This window comes from Balaenoptera ricei, chromosome 3, assembly GCF_028023285.1.
Source record: "Balaenoptera ricei isolate mBalRic1 chromosome 3, mBalRic1.hap2, whole genome shotgun sequence".
Lineage (NCBI taxonomy): Eukaryota > Metazoa > Chordata > Mammalia > Artiodactyla > Balaenopteridae > Balaenoptera > Balaenoptera ricei.
The window spans coordinates 46,094,931-46,109,834 of NC_082641.1; the positions used below are offsets into that span (position 1 = coordinate 46,094,931).

Consider the following 14,904-nt stretch of genomic DNA (forward strand, 5'->3'; position numbering starts at 1 on the left):
TAACTTGGGTTCTAAAAATAGCCATAAGTGTCACCGGTAGCAGAATAGCTGAACATGCCTAAAAATAATCTGGCTAACTGTTATTGATCCATTGTGTCATTTATCCTAAATTCACCAAAAAGGATTATTTTCATATTGAACTAATATTGAGGGTCTTAAAGGACAATGATCTCTTAGCTGTTATGACTTTATCTGCTAACGTACTTGACCACCTTTCCCATACTTGAGAAATCTAAGGTTACAACATGACAGGCATCAGATTCTCAGTGGTATGTAATTGGTAATTAGCTATTCAGACCAGTTATTGGCAAATGTGCCACATTTTCATTTCGGAAATTTAGGCAAATTGCACTCCATTGAAAACATATATTAAAATGTCTGATTAGGCATCCAGGTTGGTACATGATTGAAAATAATCATTTTCTACCTTTCGAGCCATCATTTGTGACCTTCTGAATTCCCTATTGTAAGTTGCCTGTTTCTGAAATTGTGCCTTTTGTGTGGTCACATCCAGTTAATTGCAACACCACTCCTGAAAAGGTTTCCTGCTTCAGTCTCCATAAAGTAGTTCATTAGCTTTGCAGGGATTTTACTTCAATACTATATTTAGTTTGTACTCCCTGGGATGCTGCAAACAGAAGAGTGAGTTCCCTAGGCGGGAAGCAGTGGGGTTAGAAGAACAATGAAGAAATAAATATCTGGCTTTAAAAATGGTCTGCGTTGTAAAGAACAAAGCAATACAAGGAGGCTAGTAAATCAACAGCACTGCTTTTCTAATGGGCTTTCTCTTACATGAATTATCTTGGCGAGTCAGACTTCAGCTTTCTCTAATAGGAAAAATATACTGAGAGGCTCAGGGAGCAATATCTCGTTCTTATTGTTGTTGTAATGCTCAAAATTTTATTGAGGCCTGGTATTGTACCCTCGGAGGTACAATGTGATTGGCAACTAGACTTAATAACTGCATTAAATGGGCAAGTAGAGTGAATGTGAGAAGTACAGTTAACAGAAATCATAATTATGAGAGCAGCAGCTAAGGTAGAGGGAGATTCAATGGGCCAGGTGTCCAGACAGATGGGATATCCTGGCTTGGACCTGCCATGTGCAACCTTGGGTGAATTACTTCTATGCTCTGGGCCTCCGTCTCATCTTCCATTGAACTAGGATCTAAAGCTAAGATTTCTCGTGTCCCTTTTGGTTCTATTATTCTATGATTTAGTAATGGCTCAAGCCAAACAGTTCACCGTGTTTGGAATCAACATTAGGTTGACATCCAAGGCATTCCATCAAGCAAATGGCATGGCTTAATGATAACAGAAATAGCTCACAGAAACATGTGTTAGGCTAGTGTACTCCCAGTAACCCTATGAGTAGGCATTATTATTGCCCCCATTTTGTAAAGGGGAAACTGAGGTACAGAGGAATTATATTATGGGCACAAGGACATACAGCTCACAGCTGATAAATGGCAGAGCCAGGATACGAACCTAGGAAGCCTATATTTTTAATTATCACACTTCCGACAAACAAACCACCGGTGACGTATATTCCAGAAATTCTACAACATAAATAACATAAACAATAATTCTCTTTCCTGTCTGAGTTTCAGGAAAAATGAGAAAAAAAGGCAAAATAGTTAACGGATGGAGGAAATTTTAAAATCACCTTTATTAATTATAAGGCAGATATTGGAGAGAGTGTCTTAGGTGTGAAAGCCCCAGAGTTAGACAGACTTATCCCCCAGCAATGGAAGGTAATGGTCCACCTAGGCCTCTCCTTGAGGAACAGAGCAGAGAGTGAGCCTTCCGTAAGCAGATTTGTCATTTGTTTGCTTTTGTTTTCCCCAAACCCACTAATCACATAAGTCACTCTGGGCAGAGTTGAGTGAGGGAAAGACAGAGGCCAGTCGTGTTCCTCTCACTGATCTTCCCCAGGTGAAAGGAAAACTGAGGAAGGGAAAAGAAATGTCTCTATCCTAACCATTTCTCCTGGTTCTTCGTTTATAATTTCGTTCCTCATTTTCATGCTATATCTGGTGTTAAAATTGTTTAAGATATTTGACCAGTATGAAGATAAATTGTTATAACCAGCACTAGCTGAGCTGCCATCATCTCGAGCTTCTGTTCTCTGTGTCTTGTCACATTTGAAAATGGACCCAGGAAGATTGGGAAAGTTACACAGGAGCGCACAGTGAAGAAAACCTGATCCTTAAACATCGTATTTACAGAGCACAAATGAAGGGCTGATTCGGCTCTCTGTTGGTTAATAACCAAACTGAGTGGTTTGAGAATCAAGTAATATGAACAAGTAAGTGATTTATGATCAAAAGCAATTGTCATTTGGGGAACATTATTTCTAAGACAGTGTTAAAGGCAGGGGAGATATTAGGAAAGGGAAAAGAGACATGATTCGGAGGAAGCCTCTTGCATACGGCTACAAGGCCATCAGTAGACATATTAGAATCACTGGGGCTCAAGTGAGATGGAGCAGGTCTCCCTCTGCAAAGTTTATTAGGCTGCAGCGTGTCAACAAGTGCCACAGGCTGATTATAATGCCACGGAATACAAATTGAGAGATCACTGGATTCTAATTTTGTCTTGTAGAATATGCAGAGCATACATTTCCATAACCAATCATGTGTCTCGCTTCTAATAGAGAAAATATGCTTCAGATTTACAGATGCATGAAATACAGCTAACTGGAAATATGGAGGAAGAAACATAGCACCCATTACTCTCTGAGTGGACTAACTGGGGGAGTCCTAGGGTCCTTTTAAAGGCAGCAGAAAAATAAGGGCACACCATTCTTCCATTCATCCATCCACCCACCCATTTATCTAGTCTACACACGTGTTATGCGTACCCACAATTTGCCAGGTGCTATGTACAAAGAAGAAGACATAGATCTGTCTTCTTCAAGCAGACAAAAGGAAAAATGTAAGTCAGGGTTATTAGTGTGATTTGTGACAGATTAGAAGTAACCAAGCAGTGGGTATTGTGGGAGGAGAGAAAATGAGAATCTCAGTTTATGGGAGAAGTGCAGCATGTTTTCTGGAATAAGAAGTGGTAATTTCTCTGAGTCCTGAAATCAAGGAGGAGTTAATTAGGGAGCAAGGGGGTTGGGAAGGAGGGCACTCACTTGGGGCAGAGGGAACAGAATGAGGCCAAGGTGGGCCTGGGGCCTCAGGTAGCAGATACTGTGGACAACACTGGTCGGGCAGGGCCTGAAGTGAGGATCTAAGTCTTCTCTCCTCCAGGAGAGGAGACTGATTCCAGAAAGGAACTTCATGTACCTTCACTTTGCCGGTTGTGATTTGGGTGGGTCAGGATCTGGTGTCTGGAGCCTAAGGGACATTCTACCAGCACAGAATCTCATGAGGAATCTTTGAATAGGTTTTATGAGAAAGTTGAGGCCTGATGATTTTTCCCTTGGTGGTAGGCTTGATTATTTTGGGGCTGTTTTCTTTGAGTTATGGGTAGCCTCTGGGGTGCCACCCATGCCCAAACAAAGGCAGAGTTGGGACCCCCTCTGTTCTCCTCGCACTGTCTCTCACTGCACTTATCGTGTTATGCTGTCACTGACACTTAGAAACAGCTTCCGTCTCCATTTCTTGAAGGTCAGTGGGCAATGTGTTTATTCAACACCTTTGCATCTTTAACACTTGGCAGAGCCTGACACATATTAGCTCTCCATAAAGGTTCTCTAAAAGAATGAACCTATGAGTATATGATTTGGCTCTTCTGATGAGTTTTAAGGAAACCTGTTATACATGAGATTTCCTAGGAAAAACCCCTGTCAATGGGGCAAGCTTCATACCGGTCACCGATCCAGCAAAGCAGAGGCGATGTTCTCTCTAGGTGACTGGCGGGCTTCCAGGCCTGCTGTGGGCTCCTAGGGAGAGGAAAGAGCAGCCCTTTCACTGGTGGACACCAAGCTTGTTCCGCTGGGTGGGAGCTCTGTAAGTGGAGAGCAGAGCACACAGTGGAAAGAGGAGGCGGCAAACTCGATATTGCCTGCTTCTCAGTTTTGCTTCCAGCCTTCCAAGGTTGCCCCCGACCTCCACTCACTGGGGCAGGGAAAGCCGGCCCCATGCCTCTCCAGCCTGGTTTTACTTTGTGCATTACATCGTGAGCCCGGTGATCACTCACGGCTGACGCATCCAATCAGGAGCCGCACAAGTAATTTTCCCCAAGCTGCCCCGGTACCTTCTGCTGTATCGTATCAAAGTGTGACGAGTCAGTTACGGAGAACGATGATCACACTCTGTATTGCTCCCCTCCTATGGCAGGCTGGGATTATTGGTAATCTAGATCCACCCAGAAGTATCCAGATATAAAGGAGGAGCATGCCGTACTCAATTCAGTGTTCCTCTTTAGAAGCTGCATCTCAAGTCAAACCGAGATCCTCTATTTGGAAGAGCTATTGGATAAGGCACTGAAGACAATTAAAAGACAAGTCAGGACTCGGGATGAGAAAAATCCCTACAACCAGCTTTTTAGCTGATAAGATACTTCAGCTCTTTTCTGATGAACAGAATAATAACTTCCTTACCCCCAAACTTTGAGTTATTACTTTAGCTGATGGTTTATGCCTCACAAGAGTATACGAGAGCCGATGGAATTGTGTTGAGTGCAGGAGAAATAAGTACTATAGGATTTTTTTAATGACACACTGAATTTAAAGATAATCCCAACCCTCAGGTTTAATGATGCACACATGTCCCTGAGTTGACTAAATAGGTCTAGAGATTGAAGGTTGCCACATTCCTTTGATATTGAGTGCAATACAGCACTTTGATACCGCCTGATGCTCTCTTTACAGTCATTGTGTGAGGTGAAATGAATGTTATCTAAGTTTTGCAGATGAAAAACAACTGAGGGCTTCCCTGGTGGCGCAGTGGTTGAGAATCTGCCTGCCAGTGCAGGGGACACGGGTTCGAGCCCTGCTATGGGAAGATCCCACATGCCGCGGAGTGACTGGGCCCGTGAGCCAGAGTTACTGAGCCTGTGTGTCTGGAGCCTGTGCTCCGCAACAAGAGAGGCCGCGATAGTGAGAGGCCCGCGCACCGCAATGAAGAGTGGCCCCCGCTTGCCACAACTAGAGAAAACCCTCTCACAGAAACGAAGACCCAACACAGCCATAAAATAAATAAATAAATAAAAGGAAACCTCTTTAAAAAAAAAAAAGAAAAGAAAAACAACTGAGAGTCAAAAATAGTAGGTGCCACTGTAAGGGAAGATACTACTACTCTTCGATTATGAAAATCAGAGTTTTCATCTAAGTTTTGATATAAAATAGTTCTCTGGGTATGAACTGATCGCTCCTTCTCAGGGCCACACAGCTCTCTCCCTGGAAAATGAGAAGCCAAAACTCTAAAGTCAGTAAAGTCCTTCAAAGAAATAAGGCCTAGAGAATTCTATATCATAAGGTTAATTAGCAGAAGACCCCAGGTTGGTCTCCATAATTGCCATCTAATTTACTTTTCCTCAGCACATTGCTTTTCTAGTAGCAATGACTTCATTCATTCATTCAAAAACTACTCACTGGATGAGCCCTATAGGCCCCCCCTTGGATACAGAGTTGAATGAGATTTTGCTCTGAGCATCGCCCCTTAGAGAAATCAGTTTACTGTGTGATTGTGTGGGTTTTGGGTTTACAAAACGGGCTTTTCAATGTAATATGGGAACCCCTATAGTTTTTTATAAAAGAAAGAGAACTCATGCTCCAAAATGTAAGAAAAACAGAAAACAAACAAAAAAACCTCTCATTTCTTGGAAAGATGAAACCATAAGATCCAGATACTTTTCATATTTATTTATTTATTTATTTATTTATTTATTTTTATTGAAGTATAGTTGATTTACAATGTCATGTTAGTTTCACGTGTACAGCACAGTGATTCAGTTATATATCTATATATACATATATATGTATTCTTTTTCAGATTCTTTTCTCTTATAGGTTATTACAAAATATTGAGTATGGTCCCCTGTGCTATACAGTAGGACCTTGTTGGTTATCTATTTGATATATAGTAGTGTGTATATGTTAATCCCAAACTCCTAATTTATCCCTCCCCTGCTTCCTCTTTGGTAACCATAGAAATTTATGGTTTTTTAATTGTTACCTAAAAGTCTCTGTATAATGTTCTACATTCTCTCAAAGGAGACAAGTAAACTAAGAAATTTGCTCATATTTATCAGTGGGAAGTGGATGCATTAAAATGCTAAAGTATTTTTATTCCGTGTTTTGTTCAGGGTTAGCTAATTGCTATAAAAATCCTAAAAACTGAGTAGGCTTATACAATAAAATTTAATTTCTCAGTCATGCTGAGTCCAATTCTGGTTTTCCTGTTGGGCAGTTCTCCTGAGAAGGCCTCCTTCAAGTAGTAACTCAAGGATCCGGGGCTTCCATCTTATGGCTCCATCATCCTGTAGCTTCAAGATTTCCCTGTCATTATTGGGAAAATAATCTTACTCCCAATGCTGAGTTACCTCAGCTGTGAACCAAACAGCACTTTCCTTCGTATTCCTCTGTCAAGAATTAGTCCCTGCTTGCTGAAAGGGGAGCCCAGAAATGTTCTGGCTAGGCAGCCACTTTCTAACATATATTTTAGTTATTCAGCCATGTTTCTCCAGTGAAAAATAGCTTCTGTCTCAAGTTCCCCAAGTGCCCCACCGCTAGCTGGTCCACTGGGAGCCCCTGAACAGTCCAGCAACTGAAGGGTTAATACCCAAAAGGAGTTGGACTCCAGAATACTCTTCCACTGCTCTCCCTGGCATCTCTTCTGATTGGTGGTGCTCATTCTGTACTAGTTAGATATTTTGCAGATCACACCTGCAATTCAGGTATCTTTCCAAGCTCCATTTTCTGAACTCGCTGGCTCTAACTTGCTTGTTGTGGTCACTGACCTCCAATTTCAGATTTCATCCTCCCTTTGGGAGCCCCTTTGGACTTGATGACTGGTACCTTCCGAGAATTCTCCATCTTCCCTTCCTCCCTGACTTAACAGCCATAGTCCAGCCCCACCTTATTCATGCCATTCCCCTCCTGAGTGTCCTAACCACCCAAGTGGGGAGTCTGACATTCCAAGGCGCACAGAGTCTTCATAATTCCCTGGGCTTTCTGGACTCCTCACTGTCACTCTCCACCACGCCTGACGCAGGCTCCTGGCCTCTCCTTCCTTACTGTCTCTCTCTTAGGCTCCCTTCAACGAAGAGGTATTTCCATCCCCTCCTCATCAGAATCTGCCTGGCCAATATTACTTTTTCAGGGAACTCGGAACCCTATTAGCCAAAGTAATGAACAGATCTCTGCTAAAATGTCTTAATGGTCTGCCCATCCCAGACAGTGCATTTGTCTGACAGCTGGAGACAGGTGAAGATAAAACCTTAGCTCTAAAAGCAGCACACTCTTGTTCTTTCAAGCACTACAACGGCATCAAACTACACTCTTCCTCCCCTGTCTCTGACAGGCCCTGATTTCTTTCCTACCTTCCCAATTCCCTGCCTTTCTGTTTATAATTTACAATTTATATGCAAAGAATTTTCAGCATCTGACCATTACAAACTGAAAAAAATTGTGTAATCTCATTCTTGGAACCCTAGTTACATGCATTTAAAACCTCAACTCATGTAGCCAGCGACATTTTAAATGAACAGGTATAAAATAGTGGCTTTGCACCAGTTCACATTTTCTTAAATGCGACAAGAGGATTTCTAACTCTGATCTCCATTCAAATTTAAGGTGCAAGATTCATCCTGTGCTAGTGATTTAGAAAAAGGACGATTCTTGCTAAATTCTTAGTAATATCAGGTAAGAGAGCGAAGATCAGAGTCTAGGAAGAAAGAGAGGAAGCAAAACAGGGAAATATGGCGGGAGTACAAGAGAGAGGGAATGGGGGAGGGAAGGCTGGTACAGTTAGACAGCAGAGGAGCAAACAGTAAAAGTTAAGAGAACCAAATGTAAAACTCTGGGTTTTGAATGAAGAATGAGGAATAATAAAGAATGGATTTAGCAAGAAATATTGTAACCCCAGTTGAGTCAGGAGAAACCCTGGGAGTTTTAGATACATGTGATAATTGGCATATGTGTGCTAAACAGGATCAACTCTGCATTCACACATAATGAAGTCTTTCATACCTCAGTTTAATCAGCTTCCATAATTATGGTTATAAATTATAACTAGAGATGCTCCTGCTGGAAGAAGAAATATGACCATATTTGTTAAGCTGCCATTTATTATCATCTCTGAATTTCTTGTAGCTGTGGTTTTGTAGATGGTTTGAGGACTGGCGTTAACGACTGTGATTCCCCTATGAATTACTGAGAATGGCTAGGAAATCCTTGACACCCACTTTGAAAATCACTTCCACATCATTCTTGTACCTTCCATTCTGGAAAAGACTAATCTCCGAGACAAAGAAAAAAAGGAAAACTCAGAACTGAAATAGAGAACAGCTTTGAATGTTTGGATTAAGCAGGATTACTCATGATCCAGAGGGACCACTTTTTTGGAGCCTAAATTAAATTGGGCATTTGGTTCCACAGGAGCTGGGTAATGTCTTTGCTTTGTAGTTTGAATCAAATTCAGTCTATAATATGTCCCTGATATGGGGATGTTAAACTTAGGCAAATCAGACCCTCCTTAAAACCAGATTGTTTCCTGTCACCGTGTAATCTGCAGGATCAGTCATAGTAGCAGTGACCGCAGAGCTCTGATATAAACTATGTCACATCATAGAGTTTTGAGATGCAAATGTTGGTCTTTACTAGCTCTGGTCTTGTACCACTGACCACTTTCTTAATTATGACTGACACTGTGTTTTTCTAGATTCCTGTTTATTTTGCGTGTTTTCTGTCACCATTATATAAGTCAATAAATGAGGCTGTCAGTAATTCTTTAGATCAGTTATTTCAAAGTGCCAGGGGTGATGGGAGATGGTAGAGGTAGCATTCACTCCAGGGGGTATACAAGATAATACATTAGCAGTAAATATTAGAAAATGTATTTATGGCTTTAAAATTTAATTTATGTATGTGTTTCCATACACGTAATACATTGGTACAATAGTACAGTATATACTATGTTATACATGTTATTATATGTGTTTGTATGTGTGTAAAAACAAAACTATACATTATGAAGAAATTTGATTTTAATCCCATGGCATTTAATTAATTATTCATGCACTCCATAAACAATTTTTAGTCTGTATTTTGTTCCCTGCACTATGCTAGGCACTGAGGATACAATTGTAAACAAAATAAATACAAGTCCTCCTTTCAAAGCTTACAGTCTACTTGGAATAGTAATTCTCAGGGTGATGAATATAAGCTTATAACAGAGGAGCTTGGCTTAGTCTAGGGGTGGGAGTTATCAAGAAAGCCTTCTGACTTCTTATTCTTTTATAGTTTTCCTTGGAAATTGGAATATATTTTATAATATCCTGTAATGAATTGTCCCATAAAGTATAGTTTCCACAATCAATTTATATTCCCTAGAAAAAGGGAAAGTGATTTTTTTTGTCATAAAACTTAATTTTATATGCTTTCTTTTCTCCGTCGCCTACTGTAGAGGTGAAATCCTTATTATATGAGCTGCTGAGCTGGAAGAAGTATCATATCTAACATTAAGCATGGCCCAGAGGTACAGTCATTCCACTGGGAAATAACAGGAGAGATGCAGTTAATGATACATTGTGACTCGCATTTCCAAACCTCTGGTACTGGTATGCGCACACAGGCGTACACAGCCCCGCAGAGCTATATATGGAATAGTTAGGGGATTTTTTCCTTGATAAAGAAGAAAAGCAAAGAGAAAAGATGAGACAAGTTTGCTGAAACTTAGATGAACTTTTGAGTATTAAACATCTAAGTTAGATTAAAAAATAATTAAAATTTTAAATGAAAACAACTTTTAATAAAATACATGTCCTTCAAAAATCAGGTAACATTTTAGTTTAAAATTACTCTAATAGGTCCGACGATGAGGCCAGGGATGGGAGCTGAGCATGGAGGCCTCATGATGGGCCACCCTGGCATGCATTATGCCCCAGTGGGAATGCATCCTATGGGTCAGAGAGTGAATATGCCTCCTGTACCTCATAGAATGATGCCCCAAATGATGCACCCAATGGGAGGACCACCAATGGGACAAATGCCTGTAATGATGTCTTCAGTAATGCCTGGATGATGATGTCTCATATGTGTCAGGCTTCCAGGCAGCCTGCCTTACTGCCAGGAGTAAATAACATGGATGTAGCAGGAGGTACAACACCCGGCGCAAAATCAGCGTGGTCTGAACATAAATCACCTGATGGAAGGACCTACTATTGCAATACTGAAAGAAAACAGTCTATTGGGGAGAAACTAGATGATCTTAAAAGTCCTGCTGAGCAACTTTCATCTAAATGCCCTGGAAGCAATACAAATCTGACTCTGGAAAGCCTTACTATCACAATTCTCAAACAAAAGAATCCCGCTGGGCCAAACCTAAAGAACTTGAAGATCTTGAAGGATCCGAGAATACCATTGTTGCTGAAGTCTTATTACAAAATCAAGCCTGCACGCAATGATCAAAGCTGAAGAAAGCAGTAAACAAGAGGAGTGCACCATAACATCAACAGCCCCAGTTCCTACAACAGAAATTCCAACCACAATGAGCACCATGGCTGCGGCCGCTGCAGCCAATGCCGGTGCTTCCACCTCTGCCTCCGGTACTGTCAGTGGAACTGTTCCAGTTGTTCCTGAGCCTGAGGTTACTTCGATTGTTGCTGCTGTTGTAGATAATGAAAATACAGTAACAGTTTCGACTGAAGAACAAGCACAACTTACTAGTACCCCTGCTGTTCAGGATCAAAGTGTTGAAGTGTCTAGTAATATGGGAGAAGAAACATCTAAGCAGGAAACTGTAGCTGATTTTACTCTGAAAAAGGAGGAGGAAGAAAGCCAACTGGCAAAAAAAAAAAACACACATATACTTGGAAAACAAAGGAGGAGGCAAAGCAAGCATTTAAAGAATTATTGAAAGAAAAGTGGGTACCATCTAATGCTTCATGGGAGCAAACTACAAAAATGATCATTAATGATCCACGATACAGTGCTTTAGCAAAGGTGAGTGAAAAAAAAGCAGGCCTTTAATGCTTATAAAGTCCAGACAGAGAAAAAAGAAAAAGAAGAAGCAAGCTCCAAATACAAAGAGGCTAAGGAATCCTTTCAGTGTTTTCTTGAAAATCATGAGAAAATGACTTCCACAACTAGATACAAAAAAGCAGAGCAAACGTTTGGAGAGATGGAAGTCTGGAATGCAATATCAGAACGTGGTCATCTTGAAATCTCTGAAGATGTTTTATTCTTTCTTTCAAAAAAAGAAAAGGAGCAAGCAAAGCAGTTGCAAAAGAGAAATTGGGAAGCCTTCAGAAACATACTTGACAACGTGGCTAACGTGACATACTCTACTACTTGGTCTGAAGCCCAGCAGTATCTGATGGATGATCCAACTTTTGCAGAAGATAAAGAATTACAGAACATAGATAAAGAAGATGTGTTAATTTGCTTTGAAGAACACATTCGCGCTTTAGAAAAGGAAGAAGAAGAAGAAAAACAGAAGAGTTTGCTTCGGGAAAGGAGACGACAGCGTAAAAACAGAATCTTTTCAGATATTTTTAGATGAACTGCATGAACATGGACAACTGCATGCTACGTCATCTTGGATGGAATTGTATCCAATAATTAGTTCTGACATTAGATTCACTAATATGCTTGGTCAGCCAGGATCAACTGCACTTGACCTTTTCAAGTTCTATGTTGAGGATCTTAAAGCATGTTACCATGATGAGAAGAAGACAATAAAAGACATTCTAAAGAATAAAGGATTTGTAGTTGAAGTAAATACTACTTTTGAAGACTTTGTGGCAATAATCAGTTTGACTAAAAGATCAACCACATTAGATGCAGGAAATATTAAGTTGGCTTTCAGTAGTTTACTAGAAAAGGCAGAAGCCCGTGAACATGAAAGAGAAAAAGAGGAGGCTTGGAAGATGAAACGAAAAGAATCTGCATTTAAGAGTATGTTGAAACAAGCCACTCCTCCAATAGAATTGGATGCTCTCTGGGAAGATCATGAATGTCAACATCATCATTCAAAGAATAAGAAACATTCTAAGAAATCTAAAATAACATCACAGGAAACACTCCCGCTCTCGATCAGGGTCGGATTCAGAAGATGACGACAGCCATTCAAAGAAAAAAAGACAAGGATCAGAGTCTCGTTCTGCTTCAGAACATTCTTCTAGTGCTGAATCTGAGAGAAGTTATAAGAAATCAAAAAAACATAAGAAGAAAAGCAAGAAGAGAAGACATAAATCTGACTCTCCAGAGTCAGATGCTGAACAGGAGAAGGATAAAAAAGAAAAAGACTGGGAAAGCGAAAAACAACTAGACAAAGATCAGAATCAAAACACAAATCACCTAAGAAAAAGACTGCAAAGGATTCTGGTAATTGGGATACTTCTGGCAGTGAACTGAGTGAAGGGGAATTGGAAAAGCACAGAAGGATCCTTTTGGAGCAACTGGATGATGATCAATAAATTATACCAAATATGTTTACAGTATGATTTAAAGTCTAATTCAGACCAGGGATTCTATTTTAAGTTCAATTGAAATAACACTGGGTTTTAATTATATCACAGAAAAAAAAGTGCATTTACATATTGTTATTGTGGATGTTATAAAAGCAAAGGAAATTGAAAATAACTTTTGAATCTGTATCAAGAATCATATTTTCATACAGTCATAACTGTCTTTCTGTGACCCTTTCATAGGGCACTGCAGAATGGATTAAAGGTGGCAATTTACTGATAACTGCAGGTGTCTCTACTTTGTTCTAAAGTCTAAATCATGAGATGATTTGATTTACTTTATAGAAGTTGGATTTTGAAGATATAATGAAAGGTTTTTGATATCTAGTAGTACAAAAAAAGCACCAGCAATGGATAAAACTGCTTTTTTGTGCACTATCCAGCTGGTTAAAGCCAATATGATCTTTTACAGTGAACTCAGAAATAGGTGTTCTTAATGGAAACCTGGTAGACCCTTAACTATAGTGGTGCTATTGAGCACAACTATAATAAAGCCACAATTATTTTTTATGTCTTCTTCTTGGATTGATCCTTTGATCATTATGTAGTGTCCTTCTTTGTCTCTTGTAATAGTCTTTGTTTTAAAGTCTATTTTGTCTGATATGAGAATTGCTACTCCAGCTTTCTTTTGATTTCCATTTGCATGGAATATCTTTTTCCATCCCCTCACTTTCAGTCTGTATGTGTCCCTAGGTCTGAAGTGGGTCTCTTGTAGACAGCATATATATGGGTCTTGTTTTTGTATCCATTCAGCCAGTCTATGTCTTTTGGTTGGAGCATTTAATCCATTTACATTTAAGGTAATTATCAATATGTATGTTCCTATTACCATTTTCTTAATTGTTTTGGGTTTGTTATTGTAGGTCTTTTCCTTCTCTTGTGTTTCCTGCCTAGAGAAGTTGCTTTAGCATTTGTTGTAGAGCTGGTTTGGTGGTGCTGAATTCTCTTAGCTTTTGCTTGTCTGTAAAGCTTTTAATTTCTCCGTCAAATCTGAATGAGATCCTTGCTGGGTAGAGTAATCTTGGTTGTAGGTTTTTCCCTTTCATCACTTTAAATATGTCCTGCCACTCCCTTCTGGCTTGCAGAGTTTCTGCTGAAAGATTAGCTATTAACTTTACAGGGATTCCCTTGTATGTTATTTGTTGTTTTTCCCTTGCTGCTTTTAATATTTTTTCTTTGTATTTAATTTTCGATAGTTTGATTAATATGTATCTTGGCGTGTTTCTCTAAATACATTTTAAAAAGGCTATTGTGAGGGCATTATTTTGAAGTGATGTTTAAAAAGTTAACATCAAATCAAATTGTAAATTAGCTTAAATATGTTGCCTAAAGGACCTACTAAAGAATGTGCCACCAAACCTTAAGTGATGGTTGCAATGTCCTTGTCTAAAACAAATCAATGTTGACTTAAACGATTTTTTTAACAGTTGTCATTTTTTTTTTTTTTTACAATCTGATCTTTCTCTTGCTTTTTTTTTTTTTTTTTTTAATAAATTTATTTATTTATTTTTGGCTCTGTTGAGCCTTCGTTTCTGTGCGAGGGCTTTCTCTAGTTGTGGCGAGCGGGGGTCACTCTTCATCGCGGTGCGCGGGCCTCTCACTATCGCGGCCTCTCTTGTTGTGGAGCACAGGCTCCAGACACGCAGGCTCAGTAGTTGTGGCTCACGGGCCCAGTTGCTCCACGGCATGTGGGATCTTCCCAGACCAGGGCTGGAACCCGTGTCCTCTGCATTGGCAGGCGGATTCTCAACCGCTGCACCACCAGGGAAGCCACTCTCTTGCTTTTTGTTACTGAGGAAGTCTTTTACCTTCCTTACTCACTGAGAAGTACTTACTTCATGGTACACATTCTAAAGCATTTCCGATTTGAATATTTTTGTACATTTTTATCAATTATTAAATCTCTTCTAGTGAAAAAAGATGCTCTAATAAAAGGGTTATTAAGCATTATCTTATGCCTAAAATATGCTTCCTTGTATTTCTTTATATCAGTCTTAAACAGATAAATTGAGTCATAAATATCTTAAATGATTATTTTATTTGCATGGTAAACCAGAGGATGAATTGAGAATGAAATATAATAAATGATGAATAAATAATGAACTTTTTTTGAACACCAATTCACATAGTTTCTTTCTAACGTGTATGTGAATTACATCCTCTTTTAAAAAATATGGAGTAAACCAAATGGAAAATAGATAGCTAGTGCGAAGCAGCCACATAGCACAGGGAGATCAGCTCGGTGCTTTGTGACCACCTAGAG

The 14,904-nt window shown here is 39.7% G+C and overlaps 1 protein-coding gene and 1 pseudogene across 1 annotated transcript in view; both read left to right on the plus strand.

The window, feature by feature from the left end:
- RAB3C (RAB3C, member RAS oncogene family) overlaps window positions 1-14,904 on the plus strand; it is a 271,243-nt gene that overhangs the window by 34,852 nt on the left and 221,487 nt on the right. The gene's annotated exons all lie outside the window — the stretch shown is intronic.
- On the plus strand, window positions 9,989-12,675 carry LOC132363624 (pre-mRNA-processing factor 40 homolog A-like; annotated as a pseudogene).